The 22,073-nt window shown below is 42.1% G+C and overlaps 1 protein-coding gene across 4 annotated transcripts in view; it reads left to right on the plus strand.

Moving 5' to 3' along the window:
• Positions 1 to 2,737: 2,737 nt before the first annotated feature.
• The window catches only part of ncalda (neurocalcin delta a), a 69,576-nt gene continuing 50,240 nt past the window's right edge, over positions 2,738 to 22,073 (plus strand). Inside the window, exons 1-3 of one of the 4 annotated variants that reach the window (XM_080896382.1) lie at positions 2,738 to 3,008; positions 5,518 to 5,601; positions 8,085 to 8,172. The gene's annotated coding sequence lies outside the window, so the exon portion shown is untranslated. Of the gene's footprint in view, positions 3,009 to 4,113; positions 4,251 to 5,517; positions 5,602 to 8,084; positions 8,173 to 22,073 lie in introns of those variants that run through there. The other 3 variants (XM_080896379.1, XM_080896381.1, XM_080896383.1) reach the window with 3 other exon arrangements.

A 22,073-nucleotide genomic window follows, 5' to 3' on the forward strand; every position in this document is an offset into this window, starting at 1 on the left:
GGCTAAAATTATCTGAATCGCAGGGTTTTATTTTGGCGCCTTTTCTAAGGTAAAGAGAGACACAGGACCACATGAATATGGAGTGCAGCACTTGATCGCCACCTGGTGGTGCATCTTTGTATAAACCTCAGCTCACTGTTGGTTAACAAACGGAAGAACTGAACTGACTGTGGCTCCAGATAACACGGCCCCTGTCCTTTGTAGGCGTTCTGTTCAAGCAAACAGGCAAACCAGCACTGTTGGACCCCGCTTTTGGTTCCACACTGATGCTCCTCTGCTTGGGTCACTGAATACTGCAGAAACCTCCACTAAACATACTAAAAACCCTTTAAGTAACAGCAAAGAGTCAGCTTCTGTTTTCTTAGAAGAAGAGCTAGTTTCCAGCTGTTCTGACTTCATTAGCTTTACTAATTTCATATCATTTTACTGAAACATCACAGTAGTCCGAGTATGCTGTGCAGCTCTATTTTGAAATGATAAAATAGTAAATGGTCTGGTTCTTATATAGCATGTTTCTATTCTACTGGAGCACTCAGAGTGCTTTATACAACATGCCTCATTCACAAAAGCACCTTTCCCCCCCCCCTAAAACTAAGTGTTTTCTCTCTAACATTCACACTATGATGAATGCACCAGGAAGCAACTTAGGGTTCAATATCTTGTCCAGTGATACTCTCTGACATGCAGACTGGAGCAACCAGGGATCCAGCCAGCAACCTTCCAATTAGCAGCTCACCTGCTCTACCTCCTGAGTTCAAAAGCATAAGTATAACTCACTCTTTGAGGCTGCTTGAGTAAAGGTTATCCATCCATGATCTTCACTGACACTCCTGCACCAACCAAATGTTCAAGTATTGATGGGATAGTCTTCCTATTAACTGTGAATAGACAACAAATTTTTCTTTTGTTGGTGTGGATGTGCTGGGGTTTTTAGGATGTGTACATATGTGTTAAACTAGATAAATACATTTTGTAAAACCTCCAGTAAAAGTCAAAGTATTTACTCAACGTCTTTAGTCAGGTATAAGTGAAAAAGCACAGGCTCTGAAATGTGCTTAAAGAAGGTCAAAAGTAGTAGTGTTCTCTGGATTTTTGTGAAAAGCTAACTGAAAGCCATGCTAGATTAATATACTAATAACATAATATCATGACCAGGTTTGAGTTTGCCTCTACACCTAAGCAGAAGAATAAGTGCAGGCAGGTGTTAAAGTGGGATTGAGCAGGTGGAAGAAGCTGAAGATCAGTTAGTGGCTGATCAGTGCTGAGGTTTACTGCTCCTGGAATGGTTTTACACAACTGTATTCAACTAGATTTAACCCATGAGTTCACACGCTATTTAGCTGATTTCCATTCCCCACTAGGCCACGCTGTTGGTATGAATGTAGAATTCAGTGGTTGAATCTCTGTATCATCAGCTTAAATTCAAATTCATCTCTGCTACACTTGATGTAATCTAACTAACCAGGAACACCACAGCCGCTCTACTCCAGTCCAACACATTGCTTTGATTTCTTCACAGTACGACAAGTTAAACTGTTTACCCTGCTCTAAAATACTGAGTGTTTGCATGCAACCTTTGAATGACACAAGGTTGCATGCATCAGTTTTGTTTTGAAGGACGTTACACAATATGAAAAATCACATCAGATACAGATCTGGTATGAGGACACTTTACATTTTAACAAAGCCCATTGAGCCTTTAAATGAAACCTCGCTTCTTCTTCTTCTTCTTCTTCTTCTTCTTCTTCTATCCAGTTCTGTCTTACATCTTATTTCATCTCTGTCTGAAGTTATCTCTCGTGTTTTTTTCCAGTACAGATACCTGAAAACTGTAATAAACTAGAGTGACAAAGTACTTAGAAGTAAATTAGATAAATCTGTTACAATGCATTATTTTTTCTCAAGAGATCAATATTTTTAGTGCATGATCTGAAGATATTTTTATTTGTGTTTATTTATTTATTTATTTTTTCAATTTATTTGAGTTAGGAACACAGTCATGCCAAAAATGATCGTCTGCAAAAATTTGATTTCTGGTATTTGCCAAAAAAATGATTGCAGGAATTTAAACTAATATAAATGACTTATTGGACTATAATCTGTCAAAAATATGTCAAACATATCGCTCATGAATGATATCATTTTGAGGCAGAAAGAACATTCCTCCCACAAGGTAGAAGCTGCAATCTGTTTTAGCAAAGTGACTTTTGTACATCCATCTGAGTAAAAAGTCTTATTGACATTAAAAATGTATTTTTAAGCGAGATCTGGCAAAGAAGGCATCAAAAACAGAGACAAATCCAACATGGCAGTCATATAAACACAACAAGGGACCAAAAAGTGCTATAATGATTATAAGGTCAGTACAATAACGCAGTCACAAAAAAAACTTGCAGAACTGGTCATGTCTTTATTTTATATATTACCCTTCATATATCCTATTTACTACAGTCTACTTACCAATATAAGTAAATGTATTAAACATTAAAACACACACAGAGGGAGAGAGAGAGAGAGAAAGAGAGAAACATCGAAAATCACTTCTTGGGGACACCACCAAAAAAAGCCCTATTGTCTAGTTGTCCACTAGATGGCGCCAGAGTCAAGTACAAAGTCATTACAATGTAATTTGATTCGCGGTGGCTAAAGCGGAAGAAAAAAAACAGAGGTCCCACTCCGCTCTTTTTCTTGGTACCGCAAAATTTGCACAGACACGCCTTTCGTGTGTTGCAAAGAAAATATGTTTTGTTTGAGCAAAACAAAAAAAATTTTATTTAGTTTCTAATGATTACATTCACACTTTAATGCAGGGAAATGCCTCGCAATAGACCATTTGTATAACCGTCTCTCTCTCCTGGGCAGCACATCTTTTCTATGCTATCTTTGCTCTGACTCCGCGCTCGCTGACACTTGTTGGGGGCTACATGTGTTCCTGTGTCTGAGCGGTTTGGGCTCTCAGGTTAGCCGGCAGACGAAGAGGCCAGCCCCGGGTGTACTGTAACATAGTGGTGAGTGACCGCTGTGAAGTTGTTTGTCCCTATTTGATAGCATGTGTAGCTCTTTTGTTTCCTCGCAAATGGCTGTGGTAAATGACTGCCGAGCACAAACATAAAGCGACTCACTCGTGTGGTCTACAGCGGTCTACTTTTTGCTGTTGTGCTGCAGGTTTGCTCAGCACGTACCCGCGTCCTGTATCCGAGCACAGCTGGGTAATATGAGGTTTTAATAGCAGAAACTAACGTAACTCATCTGTTATTACATTTGTCCTTTCTGGCCTGTTAACATTAGTTAGCATACTGTTCCGATTTGCTCGTGTTTACGGGCTGTAGGCGGATTCAAACTCGGACTGTTTGCTTGGAGAAAGAAAGCTCAGGAGGATTTAAGCTGAATTGAATTTGTGTTTGTTGGCGATCAGGCTTTGAAAACCTTCACTCAGCATCACAGCTCTGTCCTAAAGGAGTCTTAAGCTGTGATTTGAAGGGGGGGGCAGGCATCGCCTCCTGTTTTACTCGGGCCCATGATCATTTCATTACATATGAACTGAAGTTGAGTGTGGATGTACACGCCCACATTTATCTGCCTTGGAGAGATTTTTCCTGGTGGCTGAGATACAGCCGGCTCCTTATCACACAGGTGAAGAGTAAACAAACCTTAACTCTGTTTAGTCTGTATGCATCACATATCTCTGATGACAGGCACCGCCGATAAATCAGCCGTGCTCATTCAGACATATTATATCAGATCTGAACGCCAGGCTTTAAAAAGCGACCGCAGGAGTGACAGACATAGCAAACTGCCCCTAAGAACAGGCACCATAATCTGAGTTTGACCACCAGAGAGCACTGACAAGCTGGGGTTTTGTGTTAAGAGTGAAAAACGCTTTATTTATTTATTTTTTTTATTTTTTCCCCTATCTAGAAACGTAAAGAAGTCTTTCTGATGTATTGGATCATTTTGAATTCCCTTCTGGTGTTGTATGAAAATATGACAGCAGTAAAAAGTAGAAAAAACTTTTTCTTTTTTAGATACATGTAACAGTCAACAGTCCACAGCCCTGGTAGGTGCAGATCTATCACAAGGACACCATCTGTCTTTAGTTTTTTACATGTGTTGAGAGACATCTGAGAAAGGAGGCGGATCGTTAGACCGCGGGAGAAGTTTTTATGAAGAAAGACGTGCCCTCTGGTCAGGCCTGGAATATTTGAAGATAAATATGAGGATGCTTTAACAGTGTAAGATATTACTCAAGTGTAAGTGATCTTTCTGTTTTTTATGACAGCATGTGATAAAGCGCATGACTTGCTCAAAGTGAAATATATATACTGGAGATATGGGGCAGTGATGATGCTCATATTAACTATCGACAAGGTTTCAAATAACGAGTCTGTAAGCCTAAAAGTGAGACATTGTGTGTGATGACAGTTGAGAGTGGACCTGTTGATACAGTCCTCTCATGCACACAGCGCAGGCACCCATCCACCTTTTGCTCAAATTCGTTGTTTGAGCGGTGCGGCCAATCACAAGAATGCTGGGTGGCTTTGAAGGGAGAGAAGGTAAAGCTACTTGTTTTAGACAGCGGTGATTTTGAACTGTGAATATTGTAAAGCTGCTCTGGTTGAGTCCAATAGTACACAAATAGTGTTGAAGATGAGCATAATAGGTCTCCTTTGTATTTTTCTTAGGATTGTGCAGTGTTTAGTCCGCAGCGTCTTCTGTTTTAGTGGGCAACGCACCGCATGGTTCTTTGTAGCATGTGTATGAATGGGTACAGTGTAAAGTTCTCTGGTTCAAAGTGTTACAATGTACAATAGTGAAAATGGCAACTTGCAACTGAGCAGCTTTAATCAAGTGAAGTCTATGACAAGAGTCAGTACAGGCAGCGCTGCAGTCAAACCAGTTCTCACACTTGTGTGGGTCACTGACCCTAAATCATTAACTCACATGCACTCTAACAAACAAAGAATAGTACACTTATGGTTACAGACTTCGTGCTTGCATGTTGAATACGCTACATTCACTTCTGAACTGAACATGATTTATTGTGATAGAAAAATTCATGTATTCTGCGATTAGACTTCGATGACCCATCGTGGCAGCACGAAATCCCAGCAGTGATAGGATTTAGGACAGGACCCACCCCCCCAGAGTCTAGGTGCTGCTGGTGGTGAAGATGAACTGAGGCTTTGATGGAGCTCTGGCTGAGGTGTCGGTGAGGTGGAGATGGAGAGGAGGTGGGTTGCATGCAAAGTGGAGGCTGATTGGCTCAAAGGAGGCAGACAAGGAAATGATTGGACTAGAGTAATGAAGTCTGTACTGAGATTGAAAGCGTGGGAAAGTGGTAGTGATGTAAAGAGCAGAAAAGCAGCCTAACACCCAGGAAAGCAGGCAGATGACTGATTACAGATCTTCCTAATAGAACTCACACATAAGCTTCATATAAACAGCTGCTGTTCTACTGGTAAAGTCGTCCTGCTATTAAATTGAAGTTTAAAAATTATATTTTCTGTCTTTCCTCAGGTGCTGGTAACTTTCAGATAAAGTTATTGGTGGATAAGGACTACCAGCATAAATTCATCTACCAGAAGTAGAAAGCTCACCTTGGTGAGTGGCATCCTTTTCATTACTTACCTGATTTGGGTTCAAAGTGATTGATAGTGTTGTCTCAGAGCTTTGGCTGGAATGTGTTTCCTGCCACAGTCCAAAGAAATGCATACGAGGCTGACTACGTATGAATTTCTAGGGAGCACAAGCACATTATAAGCCCAAAAAGAACAAACACTTGATGTTTCATAGGATCCAGCCCCCCTATAAGAAGATCCCCCGCCCCTCTGAATTGGATAAGCGGAAGAAAACGAATGACGTGTTTAACCGTCATACCAAAACAAGCAACACGGGGTCTCCACAGCTGGTAGCACCAGTGTGGTAGCTTCATGGTGGACACCATTCCTCCCCTAAGAGGAGGGTAGTGCGAACTCAAATCGCCCCTTTACTAGAAAACCAACTAAGACTCAATGCCACACTTATCTTACCAAGTTAATGGTTGTAGTGTTGCTTTTATATATGTGTTGTAAAAAAGATTTGCTAGAAACAATTCAAACAGTCTGCTGCAGCACTGTTCTTCTCACGCTGCTATTTTGATCGTTCATTATTTTTTCACACCTGTTTCCCTTTGTGGTGAAGGAGGTGTCTCTTTCCTGTTCTAGACAACTTTTCAGCCAATCGGCGTTTGACCTTCGCACAACATCGTCTACGCTTGGCTGCATATTGTTGGGGTTTTTTGGAGGACTGCATACAAACTCATCTCAGTGGGTTGCATACCAAAGTCCTTCGCTCTGTGTAGTGAAAGGGACACAAGCACTGTACCACACGCTCTGCTTATAGCTGTGGTATTGCATTTGTTTTTTAAATGGATAGGTGGGCTTACATTATAAGCATATCAAACACTCACTTCCCTAAATTGGGTTTGTAGAAAGTCATGCCCACACCTCTTGGTTGCCTGGAGTGTCCTTAAAGGCCAATCATCCATGTTTGAGTGATTTACAAATGAAAACATGTCGAAGCAGAAAGTTCACTGGTAAATTTTGAATAGAGCTTCAGTTAGGGATATATTATTTCATATTATTTTTCAGAACCGCATTAAGTTTGCTGTGCTTGTGTGTAACTGAGCAGTAATTCAGGCAGCTCCTTTTTCCAACAATGTCTTTTTTTAAAGCTGGCAAAACCTCATTATTTATAGTATCAGTTAAAGAGGCTCCAGCTTCATAAGGAGAAAGAATAGCGTCTGTTAGTAGAAAACCATTGAGCAGCACCGTGGTTGACAGTGTGGTCTCAGAGCATGCAGTGTAACCTATTTCCCATGCTAGGTTTACTGGGTGTTGGTATGAATTTCTGTTAAGTGTTTGCACTCTAACAGAAAGTTCATGAGACGAAAGCACCCTGTAAACCCAAAGGCTGTTAAAAGATGATGAATATCAAAACAAAAGGCAATGGAGCCCTAGACTAACTTTTCCACCAGCAATAGTCTTAACAGCGCTTTTAGTTGGTTGTAGCAGCTCATGGTTGGGCCACAGACACTTTTTTGTACAATATTAATTCATGACCCAACATGCTGGTGCCTTGTAATAACTTTAGTGCAACTTACAGTGTATAGGCAACATTGTCTGTACACACAGCAACTTAGCATTCCCATTGTGCTAATTCGGCTGCATGTACTGCACTTCATTGTTAGCTGCCTAGTCACTCCCTGCTTGCACTTTCATTATCAGTGTTGTCTGAGTTGGAACTTCTCGTTAGCTGTTCCTCCCCCCTCTTACTTGTCATTTTTATTTTTAAGATACAGTAAAAAATATATGTGATGTATTTTTTGTATTTGGCAGTTGATCATACACAAATTAAAATCATATACACATTACTAGAAATAAAAAAAATATGTATGTAGCATGCAGGATGAGAAGAGTAGACATGCTCTCTGTGATGGGCAACTGACATGTAGAAATCCAGCCAGCTATGACAGCATGGTAACACTTGTGAGCTGGTCGTTTGATTTTCTTTGGCTCGTTTTCTCTAACATGATGAGCACAGTGTGGGAAACAATGTCTGCGCTTGTCCTTCAGTTTTCCCAGGAGGGATAGCTAGGATTGTTGGCATTCCTCATTTAAACCAAGGATGCAGCTACACTGCAGCTCACTGAGCTCAATACTGCTGTCAGGAGGTAAACAGGTCAAATTACAGGCGGGAAGCTCATTTATAAATATTGAGATCACAAGGGCTGGAACACTTTTGAGTGCAGTATTATGCAATTCGCTGATTTACAACCCAGATCACTGCAGTCACATGCCAAGAAACCTAAAGACTGAAGCTAAAACAGTGTATCCACGATGTCCCGTGAAGAAGAAATGTCAAGACACATGCTTCATCAAATATGCTTGAAGCAGCACAGCACCTGCACACAATATCCCAGCATCCAAGTTCACCCCTCTTCACACAGAGCTCTGCAGTTGTTCTCCTGTGGCTGCGCTCTGCTCCACATGAGTGCGGCTGAGATCAAACTTGATCATTCCGACTCTGCTTTATGGTTCGCACAGACGCGGTGGTGACAAGTGAGAACATGATGTGCCGTCCGCTGGTGTCAGGTGAAGCTCTGCGCCCGGCACCCTACCCATGCGTTCACAGGTGGAGTCTAGTGTTTGTTTAATACTTTTAAAAAAACTCTGTTGTTCCTGTTCTTCGTATTTAGGATGTCACATTTAGATTTCTAGCTGCAGTAACTCACAGAGATGGCAGTGTGATGCAAACCGAAACCTAATTTTACAAGAACCCTCTGAGAGATCTTTGACTGATGTTACTGCCTCAACATGCAAGCCAGACTTTTTTTATTACAGCCCCTGTGTCATCACAGGCTGAATGGATCTGCTTCTGTTTTTCACTGTGGCATGAAGATTGTTGTAACAGTAAAAACAATAATAAATCCATCTTTATCTTTGCCATTTCCTGCAAATAAAGATGTGCATGAGGCAGATGAATTAAATCTGTTAACAGCTGAAATGAAGCACAGAAAACAGCTCGGTGATTTATTCTAATTATTTAATACCACGCAGTCTTATGCTTTGCATACATAGCACAACATGGAAACTAGGTGTTGCTCACAGTGAACCGAGTGCTGATGTTTGTGAATGAATACCAAAACGTACCCATGTATGGTAACACTGTGACATTCATGTAGAAGTACACCAATATAGAAACAGGAACTGGATGACAAACGTAATGAAATGAGTTTCATTAAAGGATCCTGGAGTCCTTCATCCACTGAGGTCTTGATTTGTGTCAGATAATCAAACCACCACTCTAATGGACACAATTAAGCGTTTGGGTACAGGAGTTCACATCATCTTAAGATTTTGATGTGAAAACGCATCTGTTGCCATGTTACAGAAAGCAGTTAAAGCAGCCTTTTATGTTTCGAGAGGTTACGAGAATGAAAGGCGCCCGACGTCTCTCTCTCGTGCGTGTCACAGAGTAATTTTGTGTGTCAGAGATGACAGTGCTGACACCTGGCCTCCCAATTGGTTCGATGCGGATCTCTGACCTGTGAGTCATCGCGGCGCTGCGCTGAGTGCCTGTCTGTTGTGTTAGATCATAAGCACTGTTGGCATTAAACGTAATAATAGATTTTAGTGAAATTGAGAGTGTGAAATGGTTTACTATAATAGAGCTGCAGTCTCTCAAACATACTTACTGTAAGTGTATATGCTGATTTCAGACTGTTGTATTAAAGCGGGGCAGAGGGAGATTGTTTGCCTTTACGACATGACATAGCACTTTACAGCTTAATCCTCTTGGCAGACACAAATAACTGTTAATTTAATTGTTTGGCGAGTGGAGGTATGAGGATATGCACGGTGTCCTTCAGAAAGCTACATCCCTCTGTGTCTCGTGTTGAAATGTCAGCTGTACACACCAGCTGTCTGTTATATTTAACCTCTCTGCTCTGTGTATGTGTTTCTCTGTATATCTGTCAGTCTGCCATAACTTTTCTCTCTGTTAGCTAGAGATGACCAATTGCCAGCGTCTTAGCAGTGTTGTGATGGGCTTCACAAGATCCTACATAAAAACATTTTCATGTCAAAATGACAAAAAAAGAGGATTTCATTTGTCCCTTTATAGCTCATGTAAAGCAGCTTTTTGTTTTAAATATTGGTAGTCATGATCTTTACAGTATTGTGTGCAAAAGTCTATAAAAGTCTACATTTTGCTTCCAAGGAGCCAGACTTTTGCCAGTTTTTTGAAGTGGCTTTCTTTTTTTCTTTTTTTTGGGTTTTGGGTTTTTTGGTCACCCGTGTGTACACCTGTGAGCATGGACGCGCTTGTTTTTTTAAAAGGTTCCTTCATGTAATGATCTGCTAGAGGGTGTGGGGGGGCCACAGCCCCGTCCTCCAGGGCATGAAGCAGGTATGGAGGAGATCAAAACTCCAGACATCCAGAGGCCCCCAGAACACAAGAGACCAAGGAAGACTAACAGAGGGGCAGCTGCACCACTGTCCCAGAAAGAGCTGAGGAGAGTCCCAGATGAGGGCTCACCCAGCAGCCGCGGAGCAGAAGCCAGGGGGGGTTGCAGTGACGCGCCTGTGAGCTCCGCCGGCAGCCAGCTGTGCCTGAGTGACCGAGCCCCAGGCCGAGAGGCTGGGGGCACCCCACCTCCGAAGTGGCCCGAGCGAGCCCCAGGCTCCAGGCCCCGATAAGCGGCCGCCAAGGAGTGAGCCGGTGTGTACCTGGACGCCCATCCCCAGACACAAAGAACCACCAACGCACCGACACCTGAGGGAGTCCGCCACTGGCAGGGGAAGTGGTGGTGGGGGAGATAGGCTTCCAACCCTTGGAGAGCCTGAGGTGTCCCCAGAGAGGTGGCATCTGATACCCAACCTGACATATAGACACAGACATACAGGCACACACAGATACAAACATCCATTCCCACCCTCATGCTCTCATATGCACTTACTCCACACTCAACCAACATGGAGACAGACATAAAGAGACGCTGTACACACGATCACACTCCCCAAGCGTACTCTACGAACCGGGTCTAGGTACCCTTGCCCCTGGAGGGGGGAACTGCACCCAGACCCAGGTGGTGTTACCCTTTTCCCTGCGGTGGGGAGAGGCAGACCGCCCCGACTCCGCAGCAGCAGGGAGGCCCCACACTCCAGACTGCAGTCGGACGGCCAACTCCTCCTCCTAGCCCCCCCGCTCCAGCAGGCCGCAGAGAACGGGGGTGAGAGAAGACTCCAAACCTCCCTCCACCCGCTCATTGTAGTGTTGATGCATGTGTGTTCTAAGGTGCATTTAAAACCCAGGAGGGCATGGAGCTACCTGCCAGAGAGCAGCAGGTAAGCGCATAGTCCCTCCTGCTAGCCTTCAATGTCTACGTGTATTTAAAATTGAGAGGTGGGCAACGACGCCAGGGGTGAGGTGTACACCCTGATGGTCTTTTGGAAGTGGCTTTCAACAATTGTTCCCCGGGCTTTGTGAAGTTTTCTTTGGACATCAGCTGCTTTTTCACTCATTTTCAGCCCTTATTGGGGAGCTTTTTGTCAAAAACATTCCTTACTGTTAAAGTCAAAACAATTACTTCCAAATTGTTGGTGTTAAAAGTGGTTTTAGATACTGTTAAATCACAGGGTGCACTTATTTTTTGCATACTAGGTCTGCGTCTTAGCTAGGGATGGGTATTGATAAGATTTTCACGATTCCGATTCCATTTTCGATTCTGTTTAACTGTCACAAACTGAAAGCAGGGACTCAAGCGCAGAGCAGGTTGACGTATCAGAACACGATTTATTTACACACCAGTGCAATACTATATACAGTGACGGGGAAAGTCCAGGGTTCCAGGGGATTAGGGGAAGGCTCTCTCTCTCTCTCTCACGCTCGCTCACGTCCTCACATCCGACTCACACACGTCCGTACCGCGGGGAGGTCACAGGTCCGGGAAGATAAACTGGAATAGGGAAGGGAGAAATCACTCACAAATCACGAAGGTAGGGCGTAAAGGTATAAGACCAAAAGAAAGACTAACGTCAGTAGCTCAATCATCCAGCGATGAGAGGATCTGTGACCCAGCCTCAAATAGTAGACCGGTAATCAGCTGATCGCCATCAGCTGATCGCCAACAGCTGTGTGAGCCAAGGGTGGGAGCCAGCTGTGAGCTCCGCCCAGGCAGAGAGGTAGGGGAGAGAAAAAGCAAAACACAAGTGTAGCCTTGTGAGGCCGGCTGGGCAGGCACAGGGACCATGACATTAACGATTCGATTCTTTATCGATTCTCTTATTGATTCTTTTTAAAAAAGGAGAACACTAAGGTCGATTAGCTTAGAACTTTGTTTTATATATTCTCTTTGAACGAGATAGAAATTTAGGAGTAACATAACCTTACAAACCCAACAGTGAGATCTTAAGAGATCCAGCCTACGGCTCTTCAATGGGGTGTCACAAGAATATCCAGTAATGTCCCTGCCTACAATTAAACACATTCACTTACCATCTGCTGTGGCAAATGGGTTCAAGCCTTTGACCACAAACTTAGTCACTGCGCGGCGACATTTGTCTATCCTGGCCTGACAGGAGACGCTTACCGGTAGACTGCAGTGAGAACTGCCAGCGAGCGCCAGCCAGACTCTGTCTGTCTCTCTCATCATGGTCACCTAAATGCACAGTAATGGCAGGTTTTGTATTAAGGCAGATTGCGCAAACATAATATGCACTGTTAGTTGATTATTTACCTGCCGCATTAACGGTAGAGGACGTGCAAACATTACCACTGCTGCTGGGTTGAGATTCACGAGTCCGGAGCGGAATTAAAAACACAACATTCATTTAAGTTTATCGCGTGTTTTGTGAGCAAATGCTTTTGCATATTCGTAGTGTTTCCTCCCTTAAATGAAATATCTACTTTGCAAGTATTGCAAGTTGCCCTGTTGTCATCCGTTCTCGTAAAGTATAACCAAACTTTTGAGCGTTTGAGCCGCCATGTTTCCTGCCAGGTAAATGACGCTCCGCAACGTGGTGACATCATTCGGGGCGACTGGAATCGATAAGGGAATCGTTTGCAAAAATGGCAAACAATTCCAAGGAATTGAAACAGTGGGAACCGGTTCTCAACAAGAACCGGTTTTCGATACCCATCCCTAGTCTTAGCTTTGTTTTCTTATTTCCTAATATGTAGCACCTTTGAACTGCAAAAGGGTGTACTTTGTTTTTCACAACTCTACGTCTATGACCTGCCTAAGTAAGGTGTATGTAGGAAGCACTGAATATTACATAGGTGAAACTACACAAAGCTAAACCAAAACCATTGACAGGCATCCACACTGGTGATGCTAAAAAGCAAGATAAGAGTCAGGCAGTTACTGACAGCTGAACTGCTAAAAACTGTACGTGCTACTGTAACACTTTAGCAGCCACAAAGTTACACCGCAGTGCTGAGGCCAGGCAGATTGTCAGAAGTGATGGCATCACTGAGAGGACTTGCTAAGCCTCACTGACAGGCTTTGGCTTCACACTCTGACTGGCCAGGAGTCAATGGGCATGCCCTGAATTAGTGCAGGGCTTTCCCACCATCGAGAGTGCTGTGGTGGCTGGAAGGCCTGTCACTGGTAGGCAAGTGTAAAGATCAGGGTATGTGCCTTATAGTTAGAGGGATTTGTAGCGACTATAGTGGACTATAGAGAATGAGATTATGCTCCATTTTCTAATGCACACATGTGCTACAATCAAAAACTGTCTTCTGAAATAAAGACATTTAAAGGGAACTGGTGTGTCATTGTCCTGGCTTCCTCCCCTCAGCTGGTCACAGCTGATGGCTATGCCGCCCTGAGCCTGGTTCTGCTGGAGGTTTCTTCCTGTTAAAAGGGAGTTTTTCCTTTCTACTGTCACCAAGTGCTTGTTCGTGTGCGGTTGTGTCATTATTGAGGCTTTCTCTGTATTATTGTAGGGTCCGTAAATTACAATATAAAGCACCTTGCGGTGACTGTTGTGATTTGGTGGTGTATGAATAAAATAAAATAGCACTGAAGTGAAATATTTTTTTCATTTTGCTTAGTTTGCCTGTGTTTGTGAGGTTGTCTAATGGTTGAATGATGCTTAAGGAGGCATAGTAACACTTAAGGAAATCTTGTGAAAAACTACTGGAGGAAAACTGAACCACACAAAAAACAAAAGGTCAGAACTCAGCAGTATTATTTTTATTATTTATAATTACCCTAAAATGAATTTTTAGAAAGTTTTGTAACTAGTACAGGTGAATAAACCACACATCCACACACATGTGTAGCCCACATTCTCTTTATATAATGCTCCAGTTTGCCACCCAGCATTCAGCAGAGGAGAAGTAGGATGAAAGATTGCCGGAGCGACAGTTATATGAGGTAAACGTTCACGAGTGGGCTGCAAATCATGACAGCCGGTCTGCTGCGAGTATGGGAGGGTGAGAGGAAGAGTGAATAAGAGGAGGGGGTTACATGTGGGAGTGTACCACATCAAATATGGTAGGGAGACAACACGTTGCAGCCGCAGCCCAGTTTTATTGAGCAGATGAGCGAATGAGCAAGCAAGCGCGTCTCGTCCAGACACCCACACTGCCTGGGCTGGTGTCCTAGGAGATTAGCAATACATTGTTACGTCTTTCTCTGCATTATGTAGTTTTAAATGCCATTTTATTTTTTATTTTACATTCAGTCCTTAAAATCTTGTTTGCTACGCAGGGTTATTCCTGTTTAGCACACTTGCATCATGTTGTGTACCCACCACTGTTGGGGTGCAGGGCCAGCCTGTGCATGACGCCTGCTTGTGTAGGTAAGATAATTTAAAGATTTGAAGACAAAGCACAAAAGGTAAACGTTTAATTTGAACTTTGTCATTCAGAATGAGTACAACGGATCATTACAGAAGGTTTTAGAGACAGAAAATGCAAGTCATGTGCCTTAATACAACACTATGAGAAATCTATCCAGAACAGTGTCCCATATGCCATCTCATCTGCACTATGGATTTGCTTTGGGGCCAGCAATTTGTAATTGATTTTCATAAAGTGCACCACTCACTGCCTGATTTCAATATGGCTGGGATCCCTGTGCCCATCAAACCACAACCACAGCCTGCCGCAGCGCAAAAGCACAAACAGCATGAGCTCAGCTTCACCACATTAAAATGAAGCAAAGCAGGTCAGATAAACATGCATAAGTTCAATTACATGCCTTTCTTGTTCAGCTGTCAGTGATGTTTGGTCATTTATAGGAATGCTTTATCCTCACAGATATATTAGAAAAATAGAGCTCGGGAGGATGCTTGCTGCTAATAAAATGTAAATCTCTTGCAACGTAGTCTTTCTGTTCATTAAACACAATTGCTCGAATTTGATTTGAATACACACACAGAGGAGATTTCAGTGGCTGATCCCTATGACTGTTGTACTGATTACACCTGAATCTGCTCCTTTCCCTCACCTACCAAATGCATAGAACATGTTGCCATGGTACCAGAGAAAGGCTGAGGTCTTGCGGTTGTCACATTTTGTTCAAAGACAACCTTAGCTCCCCACACTTATGTGTGTGTGTGTGTCTGTATCTAAATTATTTTACTTCCTTTGTGCCTCCTTTCCATGACTTTCCAGATGGAAAGCATGCACCTGCAGGTGTGTGTGTGTGTGTGTTCGTGTTTACATATCTTTGTGGGGACCAAAAATTGGACGTTTATTGTATTTGTGGGGACCAACAGACCTTATGGGGACAAATCCCAGTCCCCACGAGTTTGAAAGCATTTTTCAAACTCAAAATGTGATTTTAGTGTCAGGGTGACGGTTAGGTTCAGGCTAAGGGTTAGGATTATTCATTCATTTTCCATAGGGTAAGCGACTAGTTAAAGCATTATGTCAATTAGATGTCCCCACAAAGATATGAAAACACAGTGTGTGTGTGTGTGTGTGTGTGTGTGTTGGGTGGGGGGTTCTAAAAGCCACTCCATCACAGGCTTTTAGAAACTGGAAAAAAGAAAAAACAACTTCACAAAACCCAAAATGGATGAAATTAGAAAGCCACACTGCTATCTATAACGGTTAATGGCCCATTACGGTGAGCTCGTATTAGCCTGCTTAAATGGCTGCGTGATGATGTAATGGCATTGAATACCATCTCCTGAAAACCAAAACTGGCCTTCGTCATGGATTTTTCATGCTATTATTAGTTTTGTTTCAGCGCTTTCCTCTTTTTCCCTGACTAACTTTGTTATTGAGCCAGAAGTTACATTCCATATACGGACATCAGACAGGCCAACTACCAGGTCATTAATGTTTGTTTTAGTCACAAATGGTGTGTGAAATATGCTCAAGCCCTGGACAGCTACGTGCTACATATGTTTGTGTGTGCAAGAGAGCGGTCAAGCAAGAGTGAGAACGTGAGTGTGCGTAAACACTGGTGGTTCTGCTTTCACTCATAGGCCTATTAACATTGCTCTGAGCCAAACCAGAGCTCACAAAGCCAGGGCAAATAATGCCACATGATTCAAAGACGTCGGTGGATTGAAGGAACTGTTATGGGAATGTGTTTTGATGGATTGACTGTTATCTGTATACAAATGTGTTCTCAGATCTTTATTTCTCTTTTCTCTCCCTGCTTACTGTTTGGTTGGAAGGTGATGTGATAAAGTTATATTATTACATTATGCGTCTCTTTTTTCACAGAAAAGATCAGAGAAATGTTTTCTCTGACATCAGCAAGTCTATTTTGAGATGTTTATCGAGAAGCTCCCTAATATTATTACCCAACACTAAAAAGTGTTATCACATGATGTGCTATGTCTTTATTTGTCTTCCAAACTGCAAATCCTTCCCACTGAATAACTATTCTGGGAAAGACACTGCAGCAACACTTCATGTTTGGAGTTACAGTTGGAGCTGTTACGGAGGCCCTTTCACTCGACTCTTCCCACAGCGTAGAGCAATGATACTGCGCCATCATCATCACTGAACGATAATTATTATTTTATTTTCTCATTAATCTCACTTTTATTTCCTGTCACAATCCCTATTATTGCCAAGTGAGGGATCAGATTTATCTTAATTCGGTGCAGATATTCCCCCCATTATAATTTGGATAAAGTATTAATATTGCAGTATATTGTGTTGGCTGCTTCTTACTCATATATACTGGTGGCAACGTATTTTGTTTTGGTCCCTATGCATTAGGAACACGTGAATAGAAGTTAAGTAAGTTGTTTGCAGGGGCAGCAGGGGAAAATAATATACATTTACTGAAAGCATTTCTAAAATAGATAACGGCACACACAACCCAATTCCAAAAAATGTTTAAACATGTAAAAACACCATGTAAGGATTTGCAAAAACAAATTCTCAGTTTTATATAATATGATAACTTTTTTAGAATTAGGATTACAATCTTTTATATTACCATTATGAGCCAGAATCTGCAAACTTCAAGTATTATCAGCTATATCCAATTATGACCAACAGGTCAGCCTCCAATATGTCCAGTTATGATGCAGTACATTTCATGCATACACAACATAAACACAGTGGTGCAGGCACATAGTTCCGCTCACACTGATAGCAACAGGCGAAGACATTAATAACAACAAACCGAATCAGACACTTAAATCACTTTTACCTAGCTGAACGCAGACATGTTTACAAAGCTAAATAAGACAAATCAGCTAAAGCTATCCAACACTCTCAAATGAACACAAGCCAACAGCGGGCCTCATTTCAGTTGTTTAAGTGAGAAGATGATGTAACTTCATGTAGTTTTGGGGGAAATTATAAAATGTAACAAAAAATTTGCATTGAATAAAGATTCATTTTTTTTAATATGATGTCAGTTTTAGGTCTTACAAAGAAAGAATTTGAATTGAAAAAATCAACATTAGTATGTCACATTCAAAGCTAAAAAACATTCAGACCTCTTCTCCTAAACCAAGGTCAAGGCTCTAAAACACAAAAACCTGCATTAACAGGCTCATTACTTATTCTCAGCAGATTAGACATGGAACTCTATCATCTCCAGACAACTGACAACGAGCCAACAATAGCAACAGCTAGTTGGCAGCTACAACAGCTAATTAGCTAACGTTACACCAGCTAATGTTAGGTTTGAGTATCCTAAAAATAACTTTTCCTTTGATAAATAGTTTGTTTATATTTTCACATTGTATCAGAGTTTATTTGTTAAGTGTCAGATTCCAACAACATTAGATCCCCTTGAAGAAAGCTTCACTAACTCCGGCTAACAGCAGCTAACTCCGGCTAACAGCAGCTAACAGTGGTACAAACAGTAGCGCGTAGCAACAGAAATATTCAGGATATGCTCAACAACTCACTCATATTACTGTCATCAGACGGAAGTGATATTCACTGAATCATCAACTTGTATCAGTAATAATTCAGTTGAGTGCAATCTGCAGTTTACTGGCGTTAAGCAGTGAGACTTTACACACTGATAGATTAGGTTTTAAAACATTTATTTTTGAGAAATATTTATTCTAGATTTATAGAAAACACACTCATCATCACCACCGCCAATAATGCACTGTATCAGGTATCACAGAATAGATGTTTTGCAGTACTGTTGTCATTATGAGCACCTTATCATCATAGTTTCATATTGTGAGATTTTACTTCTCATTATTTTGTAAAATAAAGCCCCAAAAGCAGCCGATATAGCTTTATATTTTATACATGTCATTTGGTGAACCAGACTTTCTGCTATTCGGTTGCCATGTAGCTACAGTGACTGTGTACTGGGCTCTGAGCTCTGCCAAAACACAGGTGACCTGCAGCTCAATAATGTTTCCTGTGTAGATACAGATAGTTGGCTCATGTTGCTGCTGCTCTGCAAACACACAGCTAATGCTCAGCAAGTCATGGAGATTCAGTTATACGGTTTCAACATTTCTACATGACTGACAATAAAAACAATTTATTTTTCCATAATTCATAAGGTAATGCAAAGCGCTGGCTATATGTGAGAAAAGAAAGGGAGCAAATCTGTGCGTCTGCGTAAAAAAAAAAGAAAAAAGAAAAATTCTTCCTTTGTTGTGTAATGATGAATATGCTCTTTTGCTTCCACTGACACACAAACACCCTCTCACACACATGCAGAGTTGTCAGTTTGCCTGCAGAGTTTGTGGCTACCACACTGTGCTGTGCCAAAATTGTGTTGTTTGAGAAAGCCTGGGGAGAGAGGACAGGAACCTCAGGAGCTGTTCTGTTCCCTCAGCCGCTGCAACACGGAAGGTAGCTTTCCTCACACTTTCCCCTGCAGCCGCCCAACAGGAAAAAGCTTTAATGGCATCAGCTCTCATTGTTGAAGCTGAGACAAACACTTTGCGCTTGCAAAGAGAAGGTCATGCAGCTCGGTGTCCAAAAACGATGCCTGGAATTGAAGGGTAGTTATTATAAGATGGCTCATCTCTGTGGTAAAAAGGATAATAATGAACCGAAGTCCTGCATTGTCATTTTTTTCAGTCTCCATTCACTCCTCATTGCACGTTGTACTCAGACAGTCTTTGACGTCTTAAAAAAAGGATAATTTCTATTCTTTTCTCATTTTTCTTTTAATAATCTGGAGGCTTAATGACAGTTTAGACAGATAGATTGTTGATCAGCTTTCAAGTAATCAGCACACAGCTGGGCCTGTCCTTACTTTTAGATTTAGAAGGATTTGCTGTTCAAAAATAAGATTTCAGCTTTGGTATTCTTCCAGTTTTTTTCTTCTAAATATATCAGACCTAGTGACCAAGCTTAATTCCAATAATTCCAAGTTAATTTGACTATTTCCTTCTGAAATGTACAGTAGTTATATTAGATTTCCCCCCCCAGAAAACGGGAGCTCTGTGCATAAACAAGCGCCTGCAAACCTCAACTAAAGCAAGAAAAGTGGGCCTGAATTTCTTCACAACAGTGTGAGACTGACAGAGTCCTACTAAAGATTACTTTGAGTTATTGAAGCTACAAGCTGCTGAATCATGGGATGCACTTGGTTTTCACCTAGCTATGTGCACTCACATGAAAACCTTATTTTCACAAGAATATTGTACGATAGTGTTGGTGTACAGATAATAAATCATATTAATGAATGGGTGTCGTGGTGGGCTAATAGGCTTCTGATGACTCTTAGTTTTGTTTAACTATTTTCAGAATCAGAATCAGAAAGGGGTTTATTGCCAAATGTTGAGCAGGTTTACAACATTAGGAAATTGCTGCGGTGCTTCAGTGCAAACATAGTGTCATAAATAGCACTTAAATAGACATGAAAAAATAAAAGTAGGGATAAGAATTAAAAGTGCTACGTAGAAAGATATGTGCATGAGCTATACATGAGATATATACATGAGAATAAGAATTAAGAGTGCTACGTAGAAAGATATATACATGGGTGCAGGTGGTGATCAGTGCCAAAACATGGAATGATGCAGTGACACAGCGTAGGGTCATGTGTTAGTGGTGGGAACAGTCATATGGTTATTGTTCATGTGTCCAACAGCAGAGGGGAAGAAACTGTTCTTATGGCGAGAGGTTCTGGTGCGAATGGACCGGAGCCTCCTGCCTGAGGGGAGCAGGTCAAACAGACTGTGTCCAGGGTGAGAAGGGTCAGCTGAGATCCGAGCTGCACGCCGCAATGTCCTGGAGATGTACAGATCCTGCAGTCTCTGTTTGTCCCTGATAGTGGCTCCAGCGTACCACACGGTGATGGAGGAGGTGAGGATGGACTCGATGATTGCAGTGTAGAACTGCATCATCGTCCGTGTTGGCAGGTTGAATTTCTTCAGCTGCCTCAGGAAGTACATCCTCTGCTGGGCTTTCTTGATGACGGAGGTGATGGTGGGCTCCCACTTCAGGTCCTGGGTGATGGTGGTACCCAGGAAGCGGAATGAGTCCACAGAGGTGATGGGGGTGTCAGTCAGGATGATGGGGGGGAGTGGGGCTGTGTGCTTCCTGAAGTCCACAATAATCTCCACTGTCTTCTGGGCATTCAGCACCAGGTTGTTGTGGCTGCACCCTGTTTTTTTGCAGATCTGACCAAGCCTGTGCTCTAAAATCAAGACGTTACCCTGTACGCTCAGAAGAAGCGTACAGGGTAAAGGTTAGCACAAAAAAACAAAACAGTAGCCACTGGTTTCTTTCCACATTAATATTATCACACCTCCAACATGAAAGAGTGATAAAGCAAACCAGGGTACACTGTGAACCTGTGGGGTAATCAGGAGGAATACATTGCTCACTCGTGTTTGTACCAACCTTTTCTCTGCATTTCAACCCTACAAATATAGATTTTTATAACAGGCAAAGAACACCGTGGCACACTAAGCCGATTAAGCTTTATTAAACTAAATGCTTCAGTGAGGTTTCTGTTTTTAAAAAAAAACAAAAGTTTTCATAATTACTGAGCAATCTATTGTTCAGTTTTCAAAGTAGTGCTGATAGTAGTGGCAGTTTGCGGCGCTTTCAGTCTTTTAAAATAAGATCTGATCGTTTTGATTCTACGGGTCACAGGCCAGGAACATAATTCTAGGTGTAACCCTGATCATTTTTTATCAAGCCCTGTTGACTTGGGTCAAAAGGCCATAGTGAAAGCAGTGTAACTGAAAAAGCTAAGTGAAAATACCATAGACTGTACATAATTTAGAGACATAGCCACCGGCATTTTCATCATCACGATTTAGGTGTTTTTAAACCTGTTGTGACAAGCGAGGGGTGGACCTGATTTTGAAAATGAGGAATACAGCAAGTTTTTCTACACTCAAGGGAGTCGCCCATCTGCTCACCACTTCAAAGAATTCAGGTTTAAGACATGTCTGTCTTTTATACAGGCTATGATTACCACATAGTATTTTCTGTGAGTACTTTGGTACACAAGTCATCTTGTGTTTGACCATATTGAAAGCTTTTAATGTGAAACTGCAGCAGGTATTCTCAGTTGGGAGTAGAAGTAACCTAGTGTGTGTGGGGTTTTTTTCTTTCTGGGAACATTGACACAGATACCCACAAAATATATAAATGTTCCAGTACTAACACTTGTTGAAATGAGCTACATCATTATAAAGAAGAGATTTCTCTTTCCGTTTCCTTGTGAAGATGGTTTGCTGTGTCCAGTCTGAATTGGTGAAATGTGGAGTTGTCACTCTGCGGCATGCATGAGCCCTGTTGTTTTTAGTCAGTGTTGATTCCCATGACTCCAAGATGAGCCAGAGGAAGCCCAGTGTGATTTCGACACAGTTCCCAGGCCCCCAGATCTCCCTCTGAACAAGGGCCGTTACAGTTACTCATAAGACACGGACAAATATGTGCATGTGTGTGTGTTAAAAGAGATAAATGGACCGAGCATCCTTTGGTCTTTGATCCACACATGTTCAGTCTTAGTTGTTAGCCACCCCCCCCCCCCCCCCCCCCACACACACACACACACACACACACACACAGACATGTCTCTCACAGTTACAGACAGCTGCAGCTTGTCCATATAAGAGGTCTACTGCAAAAAACAAGGACAGCCAGCAACTGCGCCTCCC

This window comes from Rhamphochromis sp. 'chilingali' (genome assembly GCF_963969265.1).
Source record: "Rhamphochromis sp. 'chilingali' genome assembly, chromosome: 11".
NCBI classification, from domain to species: domain Eukaryota; kingdom Metazoa; phylum Chordata; class Actinopteri; order Cichliformes; family Cichlidae; genus Rhamphochromis; species Rhamphochromis sp. 'chilingali'.